Source organism: Motacilla alba, chromosome 1 (genome assembly GCF_015832195.1).
Source record: "Motacilla alba alba isolate MOTALB_02 chromosome 1, Motacilla_alba_V1.0_pri, whole genome shotgun sequence".
Taxonomy (NCBI): Eukaryota; Metazoa; Chordata; class Aves; order Passeriformes; family Motacillidae; genus Motacilla; species Motacilla alba.
The window spans coordinates 13,794,878-13,821,953 of record NC_052016.1 but is presented as its reverse complement, the minus strand read 5'-3'; the positions used below and the strand labels follow the sequence as shown (position 1 = coordinate 13,821,953).

General features: G+C 40.2%; 1 protein-coding gene across 3 annotated transcripts in view; it reads left to right on the top strand.

The window, feature by feature from the left end:
• Positions 1-27,076, top strand: part of HTR1F (5-hydroxytryptamine receptor 1F) — a 105,567-nt gene that overhangs the window by 9,300 nt on the left and 69,191 nt on the right. The window contains exon 1 of one of the 3 annotated variants that reach the window (XM_038135689.1): positions 16,356-17,408. The exons of the other annotated variants lie outside the window; for them this stretch is intronic. The gene's annotated coding sequence lies outside the window, so the exon portion shown is untranslated. Of the gene's footprint in view, positions 1-16,355; positions 17,409-27,076 lie in introns of those variants that run through there. 3 annotated transcript variants of the gene reach the window in all.

Sequence of the window (27,076 nt, the reverse complement as noted above, 5' to 3'; positions counted from 1 at the left end):
GTCTCAATGGCACACATCACTGGTTACATGAAAGATTTCTGTCGAAAGCATGACATCTAATTTCAGAAAAGCAGTCATTAATTTCTAGCTTCAAAAGTCTGTACAGTGTGTCAATCACTAATGACAATTAACCAAAAAAAATCTCAAAGTAGCAATAATTTAATCTCCAAAAAAGAAGAGAGGATAAAAACATGTCTTGGACATTTGCAGGGTTATATGGTTAGACTAGAGTTTTTGTCAACACATTCTGCCTTCAGCTTCAAAATGTTTCTTGTGTTGTGTTCTGAAGAGCTAAAGAATGACTGGAACTGATAGAGGAAATAAGAATTTTAGTGGACCATATATCCACCAAAATAATGCCATTCAAAGAGGTAATTTTTTTTGTAGATACACTCAATTTTTTTTTTGCCAGAACAAACCTTAACCAAACATTGTTGGGCACAGCTGTAGGGTTTTTTTAAACAACCCTGATACAGCAGGAAAGGAACATAGTTGCACCAGGATGGCAGTATTTCTGTTTCCCTAATAGTTCAGTAATTGGAAAGCGCAGTCCAGACATAACTTCTTGCTCTTTGGGTGTTTCTCATCTTGGAACACTTTTAACCTCACCAAGAACCACTGTCACAGTCTCCTGCTCCTTCTGCTCATTACAGGCTGTTCTCAAGCAGGCTCAGAGCCACAGAGCAGCAGCAAGAAGAGCTCTCTAGCCAGCTTTTATAGCAGTCCTGAAGACAGACATGCTCTGGTTCAAAGCTCTTTCATCTCCATTTAAGAGGAGGGCCTGAAATGGTCTGAAGTTAGTACTGTGAGGGGCAGTGGGAAGCAAGCAGAGCTTTGTGTTGCAAGGTGTGCTGGCGCCCAGACTCTGAACTGCTTTGTCCATCCCCAGCACAGGCAGAGCTGACCTCTGCTGGAATCAAAGAGTATATAGAAAGTAAATCAAGGGATTTGATTTACATCCACATGAAGAGAGGAACACATTTTTTGTAAACTCTTCATTGCTTTTCAGTATGCTTTTGCAGAAAATCCCATTAAATCTTCTTTGTCAAGGGCTGTTTGTGAAGGCTGCTGAGTGAAACTCATGATAAATGGGAAAACAACACACCAGAAGCACAGGGTCTGTGTTGCATCCACTTGCAAGAATGGGCTGGGTCTGTTTGATTTGGACATATCCTGAGGCAAGGATGAAGAAAGAGGAGGATGGGTCCTGATTCTCTTTGGAAGATGCTTTCCACTGCAGACCCTCAGAGATAGTTCTCTCCCTTTAAAGCCTCATGTGGTCTCCATTACTGCAGTGTCACCTGGGTTTTACTGAATGTCCATCCCACTGCAGTCTGGGAGGCTGGAAATGTGACAGTTCCTTCCATTTTATTGATTCAGAGGGAGAGGCAGACCCCTGCCTAAGGATGATATAGGGGGTCAGGGAGTTAGTCTCTCGTCTCCCCAGGTAACACAGCCACAATGCTGATGGACTTCTCGGGTGTGTGGTGAGGATAAACTGGTGACCCTCTGCATTTACCAGGGCCATTGCAACACACCCAATCGGCTCATAACAGTCAAAGCCTTTTTTAGAATCTGCTCATCTCTGCTCCATCAAAAAAAGTTACATGACAAAGCTCTTTATAAAATATTAGAAAAACAGGTTTGGCCTGAATTTATCTGGGAGGATACAGAATTAAAATGGACTTAAATGCAGAAAGATGACAAAGCAACCCAAGTTTTTCTGACCTGAAGGCACCAGTCTACTGAAATCTGACTTCCATGTATCAAAGAGGTATGTAACCAAAAAAGAAGGGAACAGTACATATATCTTCACTTCTCTCATAAATCTGGGAGGTACCTTGATGGAAGTGGCACAGAAATCTGGATTGAAATTCAATGCAACAGTAGAGAACCTAAGTTAAAGTCTCAGACAGAGAGATGTGCTGAAAATACATATGGGATGGGCACCATTTACACAGGAAAGAGCACTGGAAACTGCAGGAGCTGCTTGAATTCATCAGAACTTACTTCACATAGAAGTGTAATTCTGACATTTTATTGCCAATTCTTTTTATAAAAGCTGCCCTTTTCTTAGTTGTGACCAACTAGTTTCTTCCCTTAACTGTTACTGAGGGAACTACTTATGCAATGACATAATTTAGTGATGCCTTTTCTGCATCTTAATGTGTAGTACACCTGTGACTAAATGATTTTTACTTTCTCATTTTTTATTGAGACAATATTGTGCAGACTTCTTTGGCAGGAACCTGACATAAAGCTCTGTCTGTGCAGCCCAAACACATTTACTTTCTGGAAACTCATCCATTTAATCTAGAGAAGCATAGATCATTTGAAGAATGATAAAATTACATGGTCAGCCTGAAAATTAAGCCATTTATATGAAGAGGTTTGCTCTTATGCAGCTGTAGATATGAGTCACTGACCTAAAAAGCTAAGGCATTGCAGAGATATTAAGAAAATAAAAATAAAGAATTTAATAAGTTGGTGAAGTAATAAAAGAAGACAGGAAATAAAAGACTTGTTTGTCCCGACTGAAACAAAAAATCATCTTTTTGTGGTAATGAGAACAAATCATACCCCTCATGTTTCCTGTTACAAATCTTCTGGTCCAACACCTGTCAAATGCAATTGTTGGATGTTCTGCCCATTAAAGAGCTGTAGCAATCAAGGATCAAGAAGTATTGCTCTTGCTTTCAGTAAAGAAGACTTTGTCACTCCTTTCTTCAGACTCTTCCTGCCTGCAATTGCTGCCAGCTCAGAAAGAGCTGAATTGGAACAAGGAAATATCCAGGAGGGGTAGAGAGGGCCTTGTGGGCAGAACTGTTCTCCCTCTCAGACACAGCTACTTCCCAGCCAGGAAAGAGAAAGTAGTTTTGGTTGAGGGTAGAGAGGGGAAGAGAAAGGGTAACAATACCTTTTTTTCTTTCTTTCTTTGCATCCTCATCTACCTCTAAAACCTATCCTGAAAGTGAGAATCACTTCTTCTTCTGTCTCTGTGGTGGAGGGAACTACAGGAATCTGTTCTCACCTCTCATTTGGTGCCTTTGAGGGAGAACTCTGAGCTCTCAGGCAAGAGCCTCATCTCCAGCATCTACAGGGGAGCAGCTCATACACTGCAATAAACTGGCTTGGAGTCAATTCAATTTAGATCAAAGTGATGATAATGCCTTAAAGGAGCTAAAGAGAAGATTTGAAAGATGTGTCTGCCTTCTGGAAATTTATCCAACTAGCTACTCTTATCCCTTAGGTTTGTTTGCAAATTTGGGTTCCAAGTTACTTCTAAGTGCCCCTTGCTGAAGTCACAATGTTTTTTGTGTGCAAGTGCTTGTCTGTTTTTTACCCCAATTTAGATGAGTGATTGCAGAGGCCAGTGGGAAATAGAAGGGTCCCTATCAGAGCAAAGGTAACACCTTAACAAATAAATTGTGAAGATAGAAATATTCCTAGTGCAGTCTCTGCTTTTCAGATTTAGATTCTCTGTGTTAGGGAGGAGACTGTACCACAGACCGTGCCATGGGCTCTGCGTCAGATTACAGAAGTAAATCCTTATTTAAACAGGTTTTCTTGCTGTTAGCTTGCTGCCTCTCAGACACAGGCACACACTACCACCATCCCTTTATGCTCCCTGTCAGGGACTAATGAATGTGCTCCATGCCAGCATCTGCGAGTGGCCACAGGGTGCATCTTCCTTAACAAGAGGCAGGAACTGGGCTGGACTTCGGAACTGTGCCTGCTTGTGTGGAGTAGGGATATAGGAAAGTCATTTCTGAGGCAGCGGAATCATTCATGAATTGCAAAAGTCCGGCAAGTCTGAGCCAGGAATTCCAGTACAAGATGTAATCAAATTGCAAATATACATATTAATATACATAATAAACATGATCCTAAAGAAGCTGCTAAATCAAAATGCAATAGGATAAAAACAAACACAGATGATGATAAAAAGATGAAATAATTACAAGCCAGAGACTGAAACTTAAGTTCTGCTATATCATCTACCTGTTTTTCCCTCATACCACCCCAGCATTCTTGCTAGACCTTTCTGATTCACACTTGTGATATATTGTCAGTTCAGCAGCAAAGCTGGAGATAAGGCACCATCATTAAATCCTCACAGAGACTGTAACTGAATAAATCAAATTATGTAAGTAGTTAATTTTCATAATTTGAAATTACTTGTCTTTTATGCAGTCAGAATCAATCTAGGCTATTAGCACCTACTTTGGAGTATTTTTGGACATAGTTTATGAATGCTCTAAGGGAAGGCAGCAAGCCATTTTTGTAAGCAGGTTTGTAATACCAAGTCTTGCACTGGGTTATACTCAAAAGTCATTTCAAAAGTGGTGGCATAATGGTCAGTTCTGGGAAACCTGATAGGCCAAAGCACAGTCAGAAAAGTGCAAGCAGGAATCAGAGAGCTGGTTTGAGAAGGGAAGAGGGGCAGAGAGCACATGGAAGAGCTTTCCACCCTGCTGAGAGCCCGAGGCTGCTCCTTCTCAGGGCTCTCAGAGTCACTGCCAGCCCACAGGTCAGAGGGTTTGAGTTTAACTTAATCCTCTGCCAAAATGTGTGACCTTGGTGTCACCATTTAGTCTCCCGGCTTCTCCCTGTCCTGACTCATAAAGCCAGGTGAGGAGCATTCCCCTGATTAACAAAGAACTGGGAATAAAATCTACATTAAACAGTAAAAGGCATTTGAGCTCTGTGAGAATGTGCTGTTGCTTACACTGACAGATCTTCCTGTGAGGAGCTTCCCTGCAGCTTCGAGTCAGGGTTACTCAGTCTGTTCTCTTGGTATGGGGACAGGCAGAATACCTGCAAATAAGTTTTAAGCAGGACATGCAGTTCTGGAGGCCTCCACATGAAAGACATGTGCCTCTGATTTTCTCTATAGCCAGCCCTAAGTTTATAAAGGACAAGAATTTGCAAATGGTGGTTTGGTCTTACAGCTCTCCCCTCCCACCAAGCTGATAGAAGGCTTTCACAGCTGGTTCTGCAGACCTTCACAAGACCTTTCTGTCTTCTCTGCAAGCAGCAATGGCAACTGAACATTGATTTTCAATGGGGCTTTTCATCACTGAAACTCTGACACTTTAATTATCAGGAGGCCCTGCACAGGTTGGAATTAGAAAACAATTACAAGTACTTAATTCATGGAGCTTAGTACAGCAACTCCCAAAAAGTTATCTGAGCAGTGACACTTTTAAAGCTTGCTTGCTGTAGTTTTTGTTCTTACAAAAGTTTTCAGTCCTTCTGTTCCCTCACACAGACTGTCTAATGTCTAATGATATGTTGAACACATGCTGTGGCCTTTCCATTAACAGGGGCCTGCCTTGTATCTGCTTGTTTTCATCAAAGGCAAAGGCACTCTTGATCTCTCTGCAAGTTTAGTTGAAACTGGGCAATGAGTTCAAAAGGAGCTCATGGGGACTGACAATGGCACAATCTTGTAACTGTTATTTCCCAAGGAAACTGGATTAAAAGGAAGCATCTGACTATGTGGTAGGCTAAGTCAAACCTTCCTTTCTGTCAGTTATAAAAAAAGGTGAGGAAACATATTATTACGCAATATTTACTAGCTGAGTTTCAGTCAGATGGAAACTGACTCCCCAAATGTGGGTTTTTTTCTCATTAGTGGGTCTAGAAGAAGGGCGGGTTTATGTTATTGGACATAACTAGAAAAAATTACTCTTTTAAAGTTCCCTCTTTTATTAATTACAGGCAATTTGCTTTTTCAGGGGTTTCCATGGAATGGTGTCTCCTTTGAAATAATTGCTAAATAATTCTCTCTTTAAGGTTGTTTTGAGCAACATGATGGAAGTCTCCCATAGCCTGGTTTCCTACTGGAATTTTTATCCTTCTTGATTATAGGCTGTGTTCCCATGACAATTCCTGTGCTCATGCATCCCAGAATTAGCTCCTAACACGTTCCAGCCTGATGGTACATTGAGCCCACTCAGTGCTCTGCAAACTACATGTACGCTCTAGGCTCTGAATATGTGGGGAGAGGAAGGTCTCTAATTTGGGTGTTAAGGCTATGGGATTTAAAGATGGGAGAAGGGGTGGACAGAAGGTAGTAGAGAAAGTAAAAGATGGCCAGGTTTATTCCTTTTTTTTTTTTTAATAGAATTGCCTCATGTCTGCAGGCTAAGAAGGGTATGTAAGAGTAGTAAGTATAAGCTTTTGGTGAAATGGAACACTTGCTTGAAAATGACATCACTTTAACTTCAGAGTCAGCTGACAGGGAAAGCAGTTCTGTGTTTTGAGTTAACTTTCCTGCAGCTTTCCTTCACTGAGCCCTCAGTTTAGCTGCAAGTTCACTGTTTCCATGGGGTGCCCGTGTGACATTCCCACTTTAAACACCACAGTGTTCAGCTGCAGAGCTACACACCTTCCTAGAGATCTCCTCTTAGTCCAAACCTGAGGAATCCTAGTAAAGACCTTCTCAAAAGCAACAGCTCTGTGCTCAGTCCTACCTGCCAGAGTAGTGCCAGAGCTGATAGTAACATCCAGCAGTGCCAGGAGCCAAGAAGGGAGCACTTGGATACTCCCCCACTGCAAGAGAAGTCAGGGTCCATTGACAAAAAAGGCTCCCAGTAGGGGCTGGTTTGGCTCCAAATGGCACTGATGGATTATTAGGAAGATCACCACTGCATTCCCATGTTTTGTGGACAGCATTAATGTTTCTCAGCCAAGACACAAGGAATTCCAGCAGGACTCCTGATGGATCTTCATGGACATCCAGCACTGCTATCGGGACATGTTCAACCACTACAGCTACTGAGAGAGCTGCTCACTGACTCTTTTCCACCAGCAGTTACAGCTCACACATTCAAGCTGTTCTGAGGCGTTCTGGATGTTTTTGCCCCCAGCCTGTTCTCAAGAAGCTGTCCAGACCGGAGAAGCAAAACTCTTCAACATGTTTCCATCTGAGAACAGCCTACCATCTCACCATCTGTCACAACAGCACTTTCTAACATTTTCTTCTCCCTCTTGGTGCTTCTTATGCCTCTTCAAAGTTTGCCCTCTGGCATTCTCCGAATGGCACAGCAGTGTTGGGACACTTGCATTTGTGGAGTATCAAAAAGGCTCCTCCCTCCCATATTTTTCTTGCTCAGTATGATGGTACCACGAGGGTTAAAAAAAACTCCCAAAGCTTTTAATAATGCAAGCATGGTTACCAAGATATCAGGCATAGGAGAAAATGCAGTTGAGATTGTAGTTTGCTTTACAGTTTGAATGATGCTCTGAGCCTTCAACTACCTTTAACTTCTACAAGATACATTACCTAAACTAAGATACGTAAAGATGCCTACGGATTTTAAGATACTCAGTTTGCATTAATCACAGTCTCACACTATTAATGATTTGAATTCAGAAAAAAATAGTGCAAAATGTCCAATTTTTTTGCTATGCAATTTGCTCAGACCTTCAGATGCCCTAAACCCAAATTTCGAGGATGATACATTCAAAGGCAAGAGTGTCTTTCTGAGGGGGTCACCTGTAACAGTGACATTGACCTCTCATCCTCACAGAACCTCAGTGAGAAGCTTCCCGCAGAATTATTGCTGCATTGTTGCTACTGCACCAGCTGCCATGGCCATCTCAACAAGACCCTTTCCATTCCTTGGTGACAAACCTCTTGGTCAGATCTGTCCCACACCTCAGGGGCAGCCCATACAGTTGCACCAGGAGGTTACTCCTGATGATTTCTTCAAATCTCATCTATTTTGCAACAATTCAAAGCCATACAGGCACCCTCCCAGTCCCTGTGCCAGTGCTGGTCTCCAGGCTGAGCCCAGGAGGAGACATTGGAGGGGAATTCCAGGAGTGAGGGAAAAACATTGCATTAGTGTTGCTATGGAGATGAAAATTAGCACAATAACTATTGTGTTCTGTTTCAAAGCTTCCCCGTCTTCAGTTTTAACTCCTTCCCCTACTCTACCACTGTTTCAGTTCTGTCCCAGCAACATTCCAGCACACCTGACAGATTTCTGGGCCAGGAACTGGAAAGGGAATGGCAGAAGACCTGAAGTCTGGGCAGGGACCAGAAAAGAAGGAGAAAAAAGTGAGGGAAGGCCTTGTAGAATGAGAGGATAAAATAAAATCAGGGAAAAGAGAAAAAAAAATAAGAAAGGAGAAAAAAAAAAAGTAAGAGGCAGGGATATGGAAAAATTGCTTTTGAAGATAGGGCAGAAACAGAATTGGAAAATACTTTGGTACCATATGGTCACCCTCTACTACTCCATAATGAAGCCCTGCCCCTCACAGAGAGCAATGTACAGGCTGTGCACACTCAGCAGTGAATACTGAAATCTCTTCCTTCCAGGATGCAACAGCCTCTCACTTTTCTTCAGCACTGAGAGAAAAAGCAAAGCTTCTAGAAAAGAAGTATAACATCATGCTTTCTTCTCAGAGGAAGAGAAAAAGCTAGAATTAATTTGATAATTTGAAAGTTTTCCACATCCACAGGGTTGCACTGAATTAGGTGGTTGTGCCATTTCTGATAGGGTTTATGTTTCAGTTCCCTAAAGCTTGCACTTCTTATGGATGAGTTGTTGTTAACCTGAGTTCAATCCTTTCCATAAAATCACTCGGCCTGTAAAAGTAGTGCCCTGCCCTTCTTCAGAAACACTGGAAAAGTGTTCAGGCAGTGTAATAAAGATTCAGTGGAGCTTGTAGATGAAAATTAGGAAGATGAGGCACTTATGATCAACTAGGCTTCACAACTACCCACAAGGGCATCACCAGCCGTGTAAAGTGTCTCTGAACACACCTTTCACCCATGGAAAATGTTGTCTTCTTGCTGCCACAGCCCTTGTGCAAAACCCATTGAGCAAGCCTTGCTCTGTTACCTCTGGCTCAGCAGCAAGCACTGCCTTTGTCCTTCTACCCTTCCAAAATCTCATTCCTTTGCAGGCACTGAGGGTACAGCTGACTGTATTTTGCACAGCCAGCAAGAGACACCACAAACCAGTCCATGAGCAGAGGATAGAATGTGTCTCCCAGGAGAACAGCAGCATGCCTGGTCCTGCCCAGCCACCCTGTGCCAGGGAACAGGGCTCCAGTCACAGGGAAAGGGGGTTACAAAAAGGGTCTAAAATGTGGCTGGCAGATACTCACACTTATACCTTTGTTATATACCCTCATCCCACATCACATCTATTCCTAAAAATGAATACTGATTTCCTAAGCCCAGAAACTGAGCTGGACTCAGACCATTTGGTGCAGGCAGAGCTCACAAAAACTACCCATTAGACTTATTCCTCTTTTGTTCAGACTGACAAAGCCACTGACTGTTGTGGCCACCCGTCTGTGCCATGGCACACCCAGAGACAGCATCACCCCCACGGGGATCTCACTGCACCACCTTCCTTCCTGCTGGCACTCAACAACTGGAAAATGGGCATGGTTTGCAAAAGACACATAAATGATACAGAAGATTTTTGAGTTTATGTTGGTCTCCAGTCCCAGCATTCCCAGATGTTCTTATGTGGTTTGTCACCACCCTTTGAGGGGGAAAAAAAACCCACAATAATTTTTTCCCAGCCCTTCAATATGAGAGAGACTAACCAGTCATGGGACTAACTTTTTTTGGGGTGCTGTGGTGTCAAAGATATACTGCAGCACAGATTTAAAAGGGTAGCAAGGAATGACCAATCTTGGCTATTAGTTGCTGTGCAAAAATTTTCACATAAAACCATAATTTCTTGTAACTTGGATTGTAGAAAAGCCTTCAAAAGCAGGGAGATAAATGTTTTCCTTCCCAGAGTTTAAAGAGGGGGGGAAAGCCTTCACTAATTTATTGATTTATAAGGTATATTTTGTGGAAGCTCGAGCAAGTCCAAAACCAGAATAGGGATCAGTGAGACTCTCAGTCCAACTATAATTCTACTGTTACCATCTCATTTCTATCTCCTTTCCCTCCTCCAGCCTTGCAAAGGAAAATAGCTTTAGACTAAAAGTCCTATGTCCGTTACTTCTGAAGGCTCATTCCCTTGCTTTCCTGTAAAGAACTGTAGAAACGCCTTTCTGAGAAAACTTCAAACCAGATACCAAACAGAGACAGAAAAACTGCTCTTTCAAGCTCAGAAAGTTAAGAAAAAAGCTGTTGCAAATCAAGACTTTGAATTAAAATTTCTCCAGTCAACAAAACATCAGACTTATCTTCTTCTTGGAAGATTATCTTATCTAATAAATGTTTAGTTTAAACTTGAAACTCACATGCAGTATAGAATAGCTGAAGTCTGAAAATACTGGAGGAATCATGGAGTTGGGTGAGTATGCTACTAACTACCCCTTTCCCTGAAAGTAATTTCATTTTCTTTTTATGGAATATAATACATTAAACTGTGACAACTAGCTGAGATCTTTCTAATAGAGGAAGTATCAGGAGAGGGAGAAGCAGCAGGGTATGGATTTTGTTCACATGCCAAAAGCATGTTATATGAAATGTCATTGTGAAGTCTAAAAACACTGAAGAGGCTTGCTTGGCAGCTGGTTAGTTGGGGGAGATACTTATCTGCTTAACTCGCTAGCAGTGCTGAAAGTTTTAAGTGCAATTCAAAATCATCTTTCTACCACATTTCCTTCTCACACTTTTGCAAGACAGGGTGATGAAATCCTTTATTTTGTGAACTTTGAAGAAAGACAAGAGATTACTAAGAGTTTGTTTTTTTTTTAGCTACTGTACCCTAATCTTTCTGGTTTTCTGAGAAGTGTTGTCTTTAGGATGATTTACTTATCTTTATCCCTGGAATTTTATCTACCACACAGAGAATGCAATTTTTTAACAACAGAGTACATGCTCATGTTTCTATTCAGGGGTCATTTCATAGATAAAATGCTTGTATGAATGCCTTAATTAATTATTAGTCACACTGAAATAACCCAAACAAAAAACAGTTTTGGAAAATGCTGTGTTAGGCTGGGGCCATACTGTCTTAATCTAGATATTCCCATCCTGATGATGTCACTGAGAGAGGATTGGTTTTGTGAGGATGATTAATCTCATTTTCCCTGTAACATCATGAATGCTACTAACCAGTCCATTTAAGTTTGCGCAGTGTTGTTATTAGTATCATCTCACAAATAGAACTTAGCCTGACATGTCAGTGACATGGGCATCATCCATATCAACAAATCCTTCTTACACGAGATTTATTCTACAATTTCTATTTTTTAAGCCTTAAAACAACAGGGTCAGTGTTAAGGTACAGAGAACTTTCCCACCTTTTGTGAGGGGCTGGACTAGATGAGTTGGAATGTCATGAAATAGCTCAGATGGGTCACAGTGATGGTCTGGTACAGGCAAAGCCACACCTGGATCTTTGAACAATGCCTGGGTGAAAAGCAGTAGAGCTTCTCAGGGTGCTCCATCCCACCTATACCAATGCATCCCACAGGAGACACACTGCCTCCCTGGGCTCTGGTTCTAATGCCATCTGATGGTGACTGAAAACACCTCAGGTGATGCGACCAGAAGAGAAATCCAGGCTGAGCTCTATCCGTTTGACTCCTGAGCAGGTGGAGTCGTGCCACATGGTTCAGCAGAGAGCTACTGGATGGTGATGCTGCTTTCTCTCCTCCAAGGAGTGCTGTGCTGTGCACTTGAGAAGCAGAGCTAAGCCTAATAGCAGGTGTTGCTGGGGTCTCTCCACTGCCATGTAAAACTCATGAATGTTGCACCGAGCTGTGCTTTGATTGCGGTGTTTTTCAAGCCCATTTTCGCTTTCCCTTACACTCAGCCTTTCCAGCTTTGATCACAATGCAGCACAGCTAAAGGCACCTGAGAAACATTGCTAGGCAACAGATGCTGCAAAGGACAGCTTCCCCTCCCCTCACACTGAGGTGGCAAGAGACCTTACAGTGCTCCAAGTTGCCTATCACAAAATATTCAAGGCAAAAGCTGCTTAGTTTTATGAAGGCAGTCAGTTGAAATTACTGTGAAAGTAGAAGCTGAAAACAAACTGCAGTAGGAGAAAAGAGGCAATTCAAGAAAATTCAAGAGAAACATGATGGGAGACAACAAAAGGCAACCTTAATAAAGAGTTATTAGATGTGTGGGAACGGGTGGAGAATGTGAGGAATGAAATTAGCTAAACACATGTACAAAACAGGAGTTGAAAACTTTTGTGTTAGCATAAATATACCTAAGCTTAATGAACTGTCCTTGTTATAAAAGTTGATTTATTGCTGAAATTCTGGTTAGTGTTCATTTTACACCACTGTATCAAAAATTATGTCTTCCTTGAGGAAACCAACATTACAGTTGTGTTTTTCTTCTGAATTACCAGAGTACTTCACATTAATTTTTGCTCAGTCCATAAATGTCATCCGTGGAGTAAATAGAAAAGTTTCATTTCATCACCATTTAGGAGTGAATATAGAAGTTACATAAAGACACATAAATCTTTATAGAACACAAATGGGTATTTCACCCAGCATATAGCTTGAAAGCCACACATAAACAGAAAATGGTACATACTAAGCAATGCTAAGTAAGCAAAGAGAATGTTGCATCTGTCTAATGAGAGTTTCCTTTAGGACAACAAAAACAAGCTGCTAGAATAACCTGACCTGGAAGCTGTGAAGCACAGTGCAGTACTACATTTAGGAAATGTGTTTTTCCATCGTTTGAATCTTTGACTGCTCTTTTAAATGTGTAAATAGGCTTGCCCAGTAGGATGAACAGTGGCAACGAAAACAGATGTTGGAGATGAAGAACCAACGAGAAAGTACTGAGTATCAAATTAAGCTGTGTGTTAGAAATTAGCAAATGCAGATTTACAGTGAAAATTAGACTTGGCAAAGGATATTAAAGTAAACTGGGGGCAATGGAGCTACTATGCAGGAAGGACAGAGATTAAATATAATCTGGATACAACCCAAAAACTGGGTAAATACTCTGTGCCTCGTTTCAGTCAGAGGAGATGATGCTGAACATCATCTGAGTGGAGATCATGCTGAACATGGAACAGGAGGCAGAATGGCTAAGAGGAATCAGGTTAGCTTAGGTTGCTAAGGAGCTTATTTGGTCTTTTGAGACCAAATAGTCATCACAGCAGAATTCTGAAAGAACAGGATGCAAAATAGCAGGTATAGCAAATACTTTCAATAATTCTGCTGTGTCAATCCATTCTTAAGTGACCATACAACTGCAAAGAAGTTGCTGAGTTTGCCAGAGTAACAGGTTTGGCAGATAAGCATTCTGTCAACAAACATACAGTTGAAGTAAAAACCAGAAAAGGGAAAATAATATTTTAGCTGAAGGGTAATGTTTCCATGAGAGCAAACACAACATGAAGTTAGAAGAACATATCCAGTCTTCAGTGCAAAGAGGTTGGGTTTGGGGAACATTTTTCTCAGGGTAATTGGCATAGAAGTATTTAGAAATGGAGATAGATGAATTTGGGTAATTAATTTAGAGATTAATTTGCCTGAGGTGAGTAGAAGAGAGACCATTGCTAGAACAGAAATAAACAGGTTTGTTCTTTCTGTTCTCTCAGAAGGCAAAGGTTTCTGTTGAATGTGCTGACATGGCACAGACTCAGTTCTTCCAGTTGTTCTTGGAGAGGAGGGAGGAAATGGAAAAGTCAAGCCCTGCCTGCTGTAACAAGGGTTGAAATCCCTACATGGCTCACCCTCCGCTCATGGAATCGACTTTACCCACACTGCCCAGATGAGAGACACACTGAGGGAAAAGCAACCAGCTGTTTTCCCTCAATCAATTATTTCTTAACTTTACCAGAGTTCATGCAGGTTGTAAAACCTAAACCAAATTATTGACTGTTTTGAAATATGAGAATAGAATGGAAGGCATGAGTATCTTTAGATAATTACTGTAATGCTTTTCAAGTTTCAAGTACATGGGATATTCCCTCCAAGGGCTTAACCAAACTTGGGTATGTTTTGTTTGTGAACTCTTCAGCCAGCTCTCTCTGCCACTGACACATCACTTTGATAAGTCCCTTTTTATTTCCTTCAACACACCCAGTTAAAATATCTGACTCATTTCACAAATTCACTTTAAGGTTTCTTATTAAAAAGCTTTGCAATAGTCCAAGAGAAAAAGGGTTCTGCAAATAAAGAATAAAGTTGACTATTCTATTTTTGGAAAACGAGAGCAGTGCTAATTAGCCTGCAGCAGTCTGATGGTGAAATTCCCCATGCCCTACCAGGCAAGGTCACTGGAGCTGTGCCTGCATGTTGACACAACCTTTTAATGCATATACGCATTTAAAATAATTATTTTGCATGTCAAGCCATATCTTCCTCTTCTAAGTTCATTTCCACTGTGTAATGGATGGCTTGAAATCCAATTTAATTAATTTTCTTGATGCAATTTTCCTCCATGTCTACTATTTTCAGTGCATATTACATTTTTACTACTTCTGAATGCATCTTAAGTAATAAACACCACAAATTTCAATTCTGTAATTTTTCCTTTCAGTCAACTCTAATGTTTGTCATTTCTGAAAGCTTAAAAAAAAATCTCTTGAATAAGTATGCACTTCAATTGTTCTTCAAATCCACTGAACAAAGACATTTCATAGCTAACTTGTATTTATTTATCCCTAAAACCAATTCCATTTTCTATTGATTCTTCTTAATGTGGGTTTGGTTTTTTTTGCTTTATAATAATTGATATGCAGTTATGGAATTCAGTTGGATCACAGAATTGTTTTTAAAGCTGGAAATGAAATTTGCTAGCATTTTTTTTCAGATCCTCAGAGTATCAGTTTGATGTAGTTGAAACACTGCTACAAATGAGAGTGTGAAACAAGAGAACAGGGGGCTGTGGGAAGGTCCAGAGAATCTGCTCTCCTTCTAGCCCTGAAGCGTGAAAGGGTCTGGAGGGATGCTGGGACATTGTTACCCTCGTATCCCACATGGAGGAGGGTTCAGGATTTTGGGCAAGGGTGTTTTTTTGGTTTTGCAATCTTCATATGAAGCTCCTCCTGCTTATGCACGACCAGTTCTTTCAAAAGTTTCAACTTTAGGAAAAAATTCTGCTTTTAAATAAAGCAAACAACAACAAAAATACCCCAGTCTATCTTAAATCTGGCTACCTCACAGACACTAAATTTCACAGACCCTTCCATTAAAGCTGTTTTTTTCTCCTGTTCTGTTTCACAGAAGGGACAGGCTGTTTATCAACACGTTTTTCATGATGCCTTTAAAGGTGTTCTGTACCCAGCTATTCCATTCTAAACAGATTTAACTTGATCACAATGAAACCTTCAGGAGAGAGTGGTGGTGCTTTCTACTTCCATTTAAATGATAGTTCTGTCTGCAAAGTGGTCACGCAAGCAGCAGGCAGGAACTTTCTGAGTTGTTGTCTGTCAGTTATTTCCATGTAAAGTATACATTATCTGCAAGTTAAATTTGGTTTGGTTTCCCCAATCTGTCAGTGCTACCAACTCAAGCTGACAATCAAGCAAAGTCCCTCTCATGCATAATTACCTTTAATGAGGAATCCTCTGGCCCAGTTGTTTCACTGACACTTGAGCATTGTTTCTTGCCAGTATTTTTTGCACAGACAGTACAGACCAGAACTCCCAAACAATGCCAGTGACATACAAGAAAATGTTGAACCTGGTTTACTGTCAGCACATCTCCTGTGCTGAGCTTGCACACCAAAGAAAATAGTTAAAACATCAGTTTGAAAGGCAAGCAAGTAGCTGTGCCTTTGAATACACATAAATAACATACTGAGTGGGTGGTAATTTTACATCGAAGTGGGAGATGTTAGATAAAGTCTCTTTGCAGAGCAGCTTTTGAAATACCTGGAACTGAGTGCTGCTTTCACATTCATCTTACTCTGCTCTTTGCTGAACACCTGTAGCACCTCCTCTTTACCCAACCCCATGGAAAAAATTTCTAGGACAAATAATCTTTCAGGGCTTGGAAAAAGACAATTAATTTCGCTTTCTTCTTTAAGAAACAGTGTAAATTTCAGTGTTTAAACATCTCACTTTTGTTTTCATCCACTTTTGGCCTTAGAAAGTTGGAAAGTTTTATGTGTATGGCCTGAGCACAGGTAGAGTGTTCTTTATCTGATACAATAAGCAGTTATTTTAAACTGGAAGCAACAAACTGATAATTGCTACTTAAAGAATGAAAAATGTGTTTCATAAAACATACTTTACCACATAATATTTGTCTTACATCCAATCCAGTGGGCCAGATGCTGATTTTTATTTGGAACAAAGGTCAGGAATCCCTGCCAGTATGAGGTCACTATTAAAGTCCTCATGAGCAGGAGAGAGGTGATCTCTCAGTTTTTTCCTTTGTCCATACACGGTAGCATACACTGGTTCCTGCTATCAGTATTTACTTTTATTGTACTGCTATCTGCTTTTCACTGTAATTTATGGAATCACATTACACACCACTCATCTAGTAGCTAGGAAGCACCCATAACTTCTGCTCTGATGAAAGACCACTGCCACACACAGTATCTGTGAGACATTTATGTTGTACCCACTCACATCCAGATGTCAGCCAGTCCCTCATGCCTAAGTGATTTCTTTCAGTGGCAGATGAAACTGCCTTCCCTACTTCTCCAGATGCATGAATTTTTCAGCTTATTGCTTTTTTTGGAGGAAAGGGGATTAAAGTGAAGATGATGATAAATCTCTCTAACTCCATCCATATCAACATCTTCAGACAGAAAGATGAAGAGCTTTAAGTATGTTTGCATAAAGATTCTTTCAGCATTGTACTGATCTGCAAGAAAGGATATATGTACTAGTGTCAGTGCTGCAGAACTTTATAAATACACTCCAAGATGAAATTGTCAGCTAGTAGCAAATAATGCTAACATTTGCTGACACAGTCAACAGAGGACTGTTTAAAACAGACAGATTGTTATTTACAGCTGTGCCAGATGGGACAGTTTGAAATATGTTTAACTGCTCTTTAGTTAACATTTAAAATATATTCCTCAACATCCTCAAATAATTTTAAATTGCCAAGATTTTTATTTGATGAAAATTTACCTACAAATATTTTTACATTCCTGCTGTCAACTAAAATTACATGTGCCTGTAAATAACAGACAGTCTACAGAAAACTCTTACAGGAGCTCACAGAGTAGAAGCATTAAATATTAAAAAATTAATACATCAATTTCATACAAACTGAGTGAACTATGTAGGAAATGTACGTGTTAATTTACAGTAATACATTATTTTAACATGACATTTGTCCTGCACAATGCATTGGTGGGAAGTTAGTGCCATCTGTGTGTCTAGCTCTCAGACAAATGATTAATAACTAAACCATTAAGGAAGGACCATTGAGGTGGTGCTGTTTTGATTCAGTGTTATTTTCATTTCTTTTTTAGACCCTACATCTTTCTGCTATTTTCTTCCACCCTTTTGCAGTATCCTCCGAGAAAGGTAAAATTATTTTAACAAAAGATTTTAGCAGAGTGGCTACAGCCAGTTCATATCTGAGCAGCAAGCTATACTGTTTTACAAGTTTTTAGAAATTTTGCTAACAGTGTTTGTGTACAGGACGTGTACGTGGTGAATATACCTGGGAATGTATCTGTGTGAGCTGCTTTTTTTTTTCCCCTCCAAAACATGTATGTAGGCTAAAGCACCTGAACTCCATAATTACCTCCCATTGCCCCTTGGATATGATTCAGCTCAGATCTCCAGTAAGATCTCTGGGGACATCACAGCTTCAGACTTTGGCTTGTCTGCTAAGACTTCTGGCAGCACTATCAATTATTTCAAGAGGTGCAGCCCAGGATCCACCGAAACCTGGGAAAAGTTAATTTTACATACACTGAAAGAGCCATTGTTAGCTTGGGCTGGATTTGAAGCATCAGCCTGAAGAAGCAGCTTTAACCAAAATTCCCAATTCCCTAACAGCCCAGGGACAAGAAGAAAAAAAAAAAGGCACAGATAAATGAGATAATACAGGGAATCAGCTTGCCCTTCCCTCTGGTACTCCAAGGTATCATTTTTTTGCAGTTCAGAATGCCAAAATCATGTCAGCAGGGGGTTTGGGATGTCATGCTGAGGGGTGGAACAAGGACAGAGGGGTATCTGGGGTGGTGCCTGGACTGGCCCAAGCACCGGGGCCAGACCCAGATCCAACACCAACCTTTCTAACCCCCCAAAAAAACACGAGACAACTCTCTTCCCTGTGGCAGGGCTTTCTTTGCTCCTCCTGGCCTCAAACAGTCAAAAAGGAGAGAAAATGGTTTTTGTTTTCAGATGGACATAACGTATCAGTACCGTGCATCAATGTGCATAAATAGAAGCCTAAAGTTTTCATTTTGATGCACGCCAGTAGCTTATGTTTCTCTCATGGCATTGCCTCAAGCATGAATTTCAGCACAGGTGCAGAACAGAGTCTTGGAATTTGCATTGGTATTTTAAGCACTATGTGTTCCCTTCAGAATTCTTATTGCATTTTGGATGCATGTCTAAGAAAACCCAGTGTGAACTTATCTAACCTTCTATTTGTACAAGCGGTTTGGACAGTCACTATTTTATTAGCTGTTAAATCATTTAGCCTGTGCATTGCTTCTGCTGTTATGTGCTTGAAACACAAATTACAAGATTCTTGTAAGGGTAAACTAATATTTATCCACTTTTGGTTTCCCACAGGGGTGGATGGGGGTGGCACAGTTAGCCACTGCTTTTACACATTTATGGCTACCACAAGTGGCTCTGGTGGGTTTGCCTTTTGGGGTGGGGTTTTTTGTTTGTCTTAATACTGTGCAAATTAAAGTAGTCTCTATCACTCAGGAAGAATGTGGAGTCAGAAAACCCAGTAGACCAGCTGGAGAAATTTAAGAAAAATATTTCTTTTGCTTTATTTTCCAGCTACAGTAGCTCTAATGGCAGTGGTAGAAGCATTAACACATTGGATCAATAGCCAAATGAAATCTATTGTTCTGGTCCTTTTTTCACTCTTCAGTAGATGAACAGGGAAAAGGAGGAATAGGGAACAAAAAGTTTAAAAAAGAATCCCTTGGAGACCTGAAAGATGAGCTTAAGTTCTCTTGTTCTCATTTTAAAATTAAATTTGCAAGATGATTAATGCGGAGCTGTTTAGTCATGGTAATTTCAGATTTAGCACAGTCCTTTGTGTACTGTGCACAGATCAGGAAAGGTCTATATCCAGTTTCCAAAATTCTCACTTGAGACATTAACTAAATAACATACACTCTCTATTGTAGTTTAGCACACACTCTCAAAAGAGATGTACTATTAGGGAACAGATCTTTTCCAGGACTGTGGGAATTGCAGCCAGTTACAGCAAGTGCAGAGATCTGGGACAGTTACAGGCCCCTAAAAAACTTCATTTATGGTGGCTCCTGCCTGTGGTGAGGAGCTGCTGCTGAGCACAGGGCTGTAGGCTCTGCTCAGAGATCTAAACTGAACCAAAAGTAGAACCTCAGGTATTTGACTGCTGCAGGATGTTTCAGAGTAGAGACCTGCAAAAAATATGAGCTACCTAGCATCTCCTCAGACAGGTGGACTCTGGACTACATGGTTAAGTATAAAAGAACTCCCTTACCCCCATTCCCTCAGTAGAAAAAAAAAAAAATCCTGGCTTAGTAGGAGAGATTTGCCAAGTGGTATTGCTGATCCACTTTAAAGCACGCTGGATTTATCACAGCCAATTTTCAGTCCAGCCAGATATTCATACAAAGATAGTAATGCAGCAACCATATATTTTCTATAAATCTATTTTTTAAATGAAGTTATATCAATTGGTGCCATTGAGACAAGATTTTCATATGTAATTTAGAAACCTATCCAGGCAGGTCATCCCACACTCTTTGTAGCCAATAAAGAGAGAAAGACAAAATCCTCTCATCTGTTTCAGACATTTTACTTTCGGATGTAAAGTACTGCACCCTAGAAAGGCTACTGAACATTAAGAAAATGCAAAAAAAAAAAAAAAAAAACCTTCATAATTTATAGATCTTTGCATTACATGCATCCAAAGAGCTGGGGAAGGGTTTAGAGCACAAAGGTTTTGAGGAGCAGCTGAGGGTGTTTATCCTGGAGAAAAGGATGCTCAGGGGGAACCTCATCACTCTCTGCAACTCCCTGAAAGGAGGGTGCAGCCAGGTGGGTGTTGGTCTTTTCTCCTAGGTAACAAGTGACAAGACAAGAAGCAGCAGCCTCAAGTTGGGCCAGGGGAGGCTTAGATTGGATATTAGGAAAAAAAATTTAATGGAAAAAGCTGTCAAGCCCTGGAACAGAAGTGATAGAGTCACCATCCCTGGAGGTGATTAAAAGATGTGCAGATGTGGTGCTTAGGGACATGATCTAGTGGAGGACTGGGCAATGCAGGGTTAATGCTTGGACTCAAGGGTCTTTTCAAGCCTAAACACTTCTATGTGTGTACATTTAAGGACATTTCTCTCTTCCCTGAAAGTTTTAAGCCTGCTGGAGAACTAAATTTCCATTAAAAGCAGAAACCACATTGCTTCTTTTAAATGGATGGATTAAGGTTATATAAAAATCATGCTCCTCTCAGAATTGTGTCACTGGAATGCTGTGTTAACTTCCTCAAGTACAGGGACTCTTGCAGTAAAAATATTCTCAGTCACTGGCTGAGCTGGTTCAGGATACTTAAAGTGGAATGGGAATTTTATGAACATTTACTCCTCCTAAATAAAATTATTATAAAAATAATCAAACCAAAAAGTTCATTTCAAGGAAGCTTAAAATGAGAGAAGAACACTATACTGAGCATAAAGGATGTCTGGCTGATCTGAGAAACTTTTAATTTCACCACATATTCTCTTCCAGATGTAAAGATACCTCACCCATGCCACTGTCTGAGATTGTTTTAGCTTCTAGCATTACAAGATTAATTTAGTTGTTCATCAAAAAAGATGGATATATGACATCCTTCAAGATGATATTGCCACTATTGTGGCTTTTAAATAAATTTCTGACAGTTGATATTTGTTGGATCTCATCTCTTGATTGCCTAGCTTCCTTGTTTTAGTCCAAATTGTCCTTACTTACATTACTCCTTCAATAACTTCTACAAGAAATTCTTGACACACCAAACCATCCTTGCACAGCATTTCTGCTCACTATAAGCATTTTATTTCAGCACTTCAGTTATTAATTTTCTATGCAGCTATTTATTCTCTAGCTTTTCATGCATTTGAATTTGTAAAGCTCTGGTAAAACTCTTAAATTTTCAGATAAACTTTTCTTCACAAGGCTCTGTTTGTCTAGTGCAGAGAGCTGCCCACCTCCTTCTATTATCAATGCACCTGAGTGCACACGCTCCAGTGGCAAAAATGTTGTTTAGTTGGTGCTATTTTCAGCCATCAAAATACTTTGCAAACATTGTCTTTGGACACTACAAGGATAAGATTTTGGAGTATCATTAGTGCCTTTAACTACAAGAAATACCAAGGAGAATAGATGACACAAAGCTTCTGAAGGAGCACAAGGTTGTGATTAGAACACACTTCTCTCTGTATTCAGGCTGTCTGAATCCCTTCTTTCCTTGACAAGCTGTGCTTTGGTGACACACATCAGACGTAGTAACAATCCTTTCCTAATGCATTTTGAAAATATATAGGTACTGAAAACACGTTGGTGTAGAATGGGGCTGTTGGGCTTTTATGTGTCTCGTCAGGGAGAGAAGAACATCATCTGCTCTTCCCTCCATCTTCCCTTGCCTCCTCCATCCCACATTCTTTTCAGCATCCCTCACAGCTCAGTATTCTCTGAGGAGTGACTTGTGTTTAGTCCCTGCAAGCACATCAGATGTAGACTTGTGGGAGTCGTGGAATGTAATTTTTTGTAATCTGTCACTATTAGGGAATAGAACAGTGGCTTTTTGTCTTAGATATAGTCCACTTTCCACATAGCAAATAACTTCAGATCTTTGCAATTAAATGTGTTTTGTTTGATTGTGCCATTTGTACATTTACCTGCTTCTTCCTCGTAACTAAACATTACCTGATAAATAGTCTGATAAATAGTTATAGACAGGAGACCAGAGCAAGGTCTGCAACATTTCACTACCAAGCTATAGGAAAAACTTCCAGATCATCCTCTAGAATGGCAGCTTGGAGTGGTGTTTTTAACACTGACTTTGTTTTTGAAAACACCTACTCTAAAGAAAAATCAGGGATGAAATTGTTTATATAATCAGAAACTCTTCACTTAATAATATTTCTGTTATATTCAAATTCTTGTTTGCTTTGGCTCTTGCATATATTAAATGCATAAAAGCTTTGTAAATCTGAGTATTGTGTCCAACTTAATTATGTTTGTTCTGCCTTTTTATTTATTATTTTAATCCAAAAGAGTGGATTTGACAACCAAACCCTTGTCAGGGTTTGTCTTACTGTTGTAACCATGATCACCAACCTGCATGGGGCACATTTTAGGTTTTATATGAGTCTCAGGAAAGTTTGGAGGTTTTAGCTGATCAATGAGTGAGATGTACGCTTTTCTCCTTAAATATGAGCTTACAGAATGCTGCCCAACATGACTGGAGCTCTCTGGCTTCTATGCCAAGAGGCAATAACATATTCTCACCAAAAAAAAAAAAAAAAAAAAAAAAAAAAAGATATTTTACAGTTTAGGAGATGGAATTGTTTGATCCCTAATCACTGTTTGATTAGGGATAAATAACAAGAATTCGTACTATTTCCATAGAGATTATGTCAAAGAGATGGCTAAAAGGACCTAAATCAGGTTGCAGTGCTCCATCAGCATTTGGCTGGGAGTTGTTGGTGTGATGCAGGTGTGGAAGAAGTTATTGACATCAGAAAATGCTTTAGGCAAGATAATTTTGGAAGAGAAAACAATTGTTTAAAAAGATTTCACTGAAATACTATTTGGACTACTTTTCTGGTAATTTACATTCTGAAAAAAGTAATGTTAGTTAGAATGGGTACAGAGGAAGAACAGAAAGATTATTAAAGTAATGGAAAAGTTACAAGAGCTTGGACAGTTTTGTCATGTCAAATTTGAGAGGGGGCAAACAGGAAAATAAGATCTGTTTCAAAGACATCAGTAAAAACTCATATAAATATGAACTTGTAATGCATCAGGTAGAACTGGAAGCTGGGTAAAGAAAAAAAATGCTTTCATGCTTATCAGCATGAAACTATGGATCAATCTTCTAGACAAAGCAGTTGGGATGAGGAACTCTCAGTTTTAAAACATGGTTCAATCACATTATGCAAGGATTTATAAACGTAAGAATTGCTGGAGACTGAAAAACAAGTCTGTACTACAGGTTCTTGAGTTATTGTTGCAGCAGTACAGCCAAAACAATTACTATTAATAAAAAAAAAATACACCTATACTGTATTAATCCTCTGCATCAAAATTTCTTTTGTTTACCTGCCAAGAGCAAGAAAGTTCTTTCTACCTTTGACACATTATTTGTTTTCCAAGTTTTCTTTTCCTCCTGCCCCAAATCCTATGAGATTAAGTCTAGAGTATCTTTCAGCATTCAGCTTTACTGCCCCAAGGTTGGCCCCATTGACTGGCTGCAGCTCAAAACAGGCTGAGAGGAGCACGTGCCAGCTTCCCTGCCAAAATTCAATTCCCAGGTCTAGGGGCAGCAATTCCCCTGCACTTCCCTCATGCTAAGCCAAATCATTTCAGCACCAGCTGAGAAAAGCAAAAAGCTGAGCCCAAAAAAATGTATGAAATAAAAAATAAAATTTAAAAAAATTAAAAAAAAAAAAAAAAGAAAAAAAGGCAGTTCACTACCTTTAACAAGAGAGACAGTCTTTTGGAGCTCTGGACAATTCTTGCATCATATTACCTACTTAGGTTTCTACAATATTTTGTTTGTCCATGGCTTCTGCCATTTTACCACATATGGCTGTCTTGGTAACAGCATTATCAAGCAATTTGCTCCTGGACTGCTTGCAAACATACAAAGTAGATGTTTTGCAGACCTTCTAAATCAGACACCTGTGGTCAAACAGCCTGTGCATGCAGGAGGCTGGCACTGGTTCCCAAACCATTAATAGTATCTAAAACTTAATCCTGTAAAACAAATAATTGTAGACGTGGAATGTATGTTTATTTAAGTGCTCTGAAACAGCAGTTGAGCTCTTCTGAAGTTGATAGTATTTACCTCAGGCCAGCCAGGAGCACTTTTCAAGCTCTGTTTGAAAGTAATTGGCAGCACGCCCTATATAACTTACTCTGAAAATTAGGTTGCTACAACACAGTAATAAGCATCAATTTCCTAATGCCCTTCCAGCTCAGCATCTAATTTTAACACCTTCCCCTTGACCAGCAGCTCTGGTCAAGGCTGACAAACTCCTGAGATCTCTTCCTACTTATGAAAATGCATTCAAGTACTCGCTGCACAGAGAGCTCAGCAAGCTTCTTCCCCTCCATCGATGGCTCTGACTGGCCTTGGCTTCTCCCCAGCTTCACTTTGAAACTTCTCCTTTCCCAGGTGGCCTCCAAAAACCACCTGGCCCCAGCCAGTGCCCTGACCTCCCCTCCCAGCCCACTCCATAACCTTTCTCTGCCGTTACCCACAGGGCCCAGTTGGATTCAGCTGGGGCTGATCTACCCAACCACCCTCCTTACCTGACTCAACCATGTAGAGCAGGAAGGAATGCACTCAGCAGACAATTTTATCATGCTGTTAATAATTGGAATTGTTTTAACTGAACAAAACATGCTGCAAAATGAGTAGGCAGTAATGGTAACTATTATCACTTGCACTATTCATGTGCAGTGACAAGGCAGTATGACCTAACTGCAGCTTTCCTGTAGTTCAGCTATTATAGACATCACAGCTGTGATTTCCAAGAATGGTCTTGGCAGTCTGGACACACTGCTGCCAAAAATAATAAGTGAATTGCAAGTTCAGTGTCACAGCCAGCTTTAAACATTAATTCATCCTCTGATTTTGTTTACTAAGATCTAAGATCTCTGCTTTTACTTTTCTGTAATCACAGTCTTCACTAAAAGAGGATCTTGGGGATGTATGCAGGAGGATTCCTTCTCAAAAGAGGAATAGATCAAAAATTAAATCATCTTACCATATAAATAGAGGAGAAAATTCTACATAAAAGCAGAATTAGTATGCTGACTGAAAGCAAACAAAATTAAAAAAAGAAAACAGCTATATCCCTTATTTAATAATGGGTGTTCATTACAGTTTTCAAAAGTGGGATCTCCTCTAGCCACACATTATGGTTTAAAAAACGTGATGAAACTCCCCAGGTATGGGAGTTACGATATGGACTATGAAGGAAAACAATATATGAACAGATACAAATCAAAACAGAGAAAGGCAATCCATTTAATCATTTACATAGGACTGCAGTACCTTATGGTTTCTCCCAAGTATCATTCACTGTAATATCAGAGATTAGATTTCTCCATAGAATAGTACTTTTAGAGGCAATCATCTACCAATTAGTATTAATTAAGATCATAAAAGATGAAGTATTGTATAGGAAGCAACTCTCTAGGGTGAGAAACATTAAAGCATCTGTCTGCTTAATGGGTTGAATCCTGTCTGAGCACTCAAGCCCACCCTTCTATCAGCATCCACACAGGCAGTCTCTTGTATCCTGCACTCAACCTGGTTCTTTTCCTGCTTCCCAGGAGTCTAGAAATGGAGACTGAAAAACTGATTTCAGACATGACACTGCAAGAATTTGGACCATGTTGGACAATGGATCTCCTGTTTCCAAGTGTTGCAGATTGCTTTTAAATTCAAGGTTGAAAAATATGTTCAAGCTAGGGAATCTGTGGGAAGTTGTGAGCTAGGTATATCTATTGATAGGTTCTTTAGGTCAGAAATGTTCTTTTCCCTTCCAGCAGTGGGAGATCCTGGATATCAGGGAGGTCCCCGAACACTGCAAGTGTGTCATTGGTGCACTTATCAGGGGAAAGCAAAAAAAGGAGGGAAACTGGAAAAAGAAAACAGAAAACCTACAGATCATAACTGATGATAACAATAGGGAAGGAGATTAAACAGGATCTTTGGTAGGGGAATTTGAGCCATCATCAGCCCTGGAGAAAACATCCAGTTAGCAACAAAGAGCTGACAACAAATGTCACAGCCCTGAGCCTGGGCAGCCAAGCCCCTCAAAGGGAGAGGTGATAGAGGGTGCTGATACCCTCAGTGTCCTGACAGGGAATCCAGCCCTTCTGTGGAGACAGAGGTCAGGGACAGGAGAGCAAGGTTCCAGAGAGAGACAGTTCTCATGTATACATCTACTGGAGGAATGGGGTGAAAAGATAGATCAGTTTATTTGTAGAAGATTCTAGTGTCAAACCCTCTAATTTGGAAGGAGAACATCAGCCAGCAGGTTGGACTGCATGCTGGGTGGAAAGCAATGAAGAAGATGAAAGGGAAAAGTAACAAAAAGAAGCAGCAGCTAATGGAATCAATTTCTGCAAACAAGCCTAAAGAGTTAGAGATGCATGTCCGTGCCATGCAGAGGTCTAAATGTGTGTAGGAGGAGAGTGGGGGTGGGAGTACATGCAGGCAGAATCTGACATCCAATACTGACTCTGTCTATTGTCTAAAGTTGTTGAAACCCCCTCCTAGAGAAAGTATGCTTTTAGAGATACTATTCTAAAACACTGAACAGAAGAAATTCAAAAGAAACTTTTTAAAATCATGATGGAAGTAAACACACAATCAAAAGGTGACTGTTGAAGCACATATCAGCTGAGCTTATTTTTGTTTTCTAAATCAAAGAAACAGTGTGAACTCAGAATATAAAAGAGAGAAAGAGCTCATTGCTAGAAGGTCATTTAAACAAGGAGCTTCTTAAGAGATGTGTACATAAAGTGTATTATGTAATCCCAGTCACTCAGCAGGGTGTCAGAGACCTACTCTCTTAACAGATATCCCTCCAGACTGTACCAATACCTGAAACACTGCAAAACACTTATTTATGCTTTTGTATTTTATAGTGATCACAAAGAAAAGCCTTCCCTGGTTTCTAGGTGTTAGGAAACAAATCCTACCCAGTTTTGTGAGGCGATCTCTCCCGCAGATGCTGTTGTGAACCCACAGAACAGAGTCACAAATTCTGGGCCTTATTTGCAGCCAT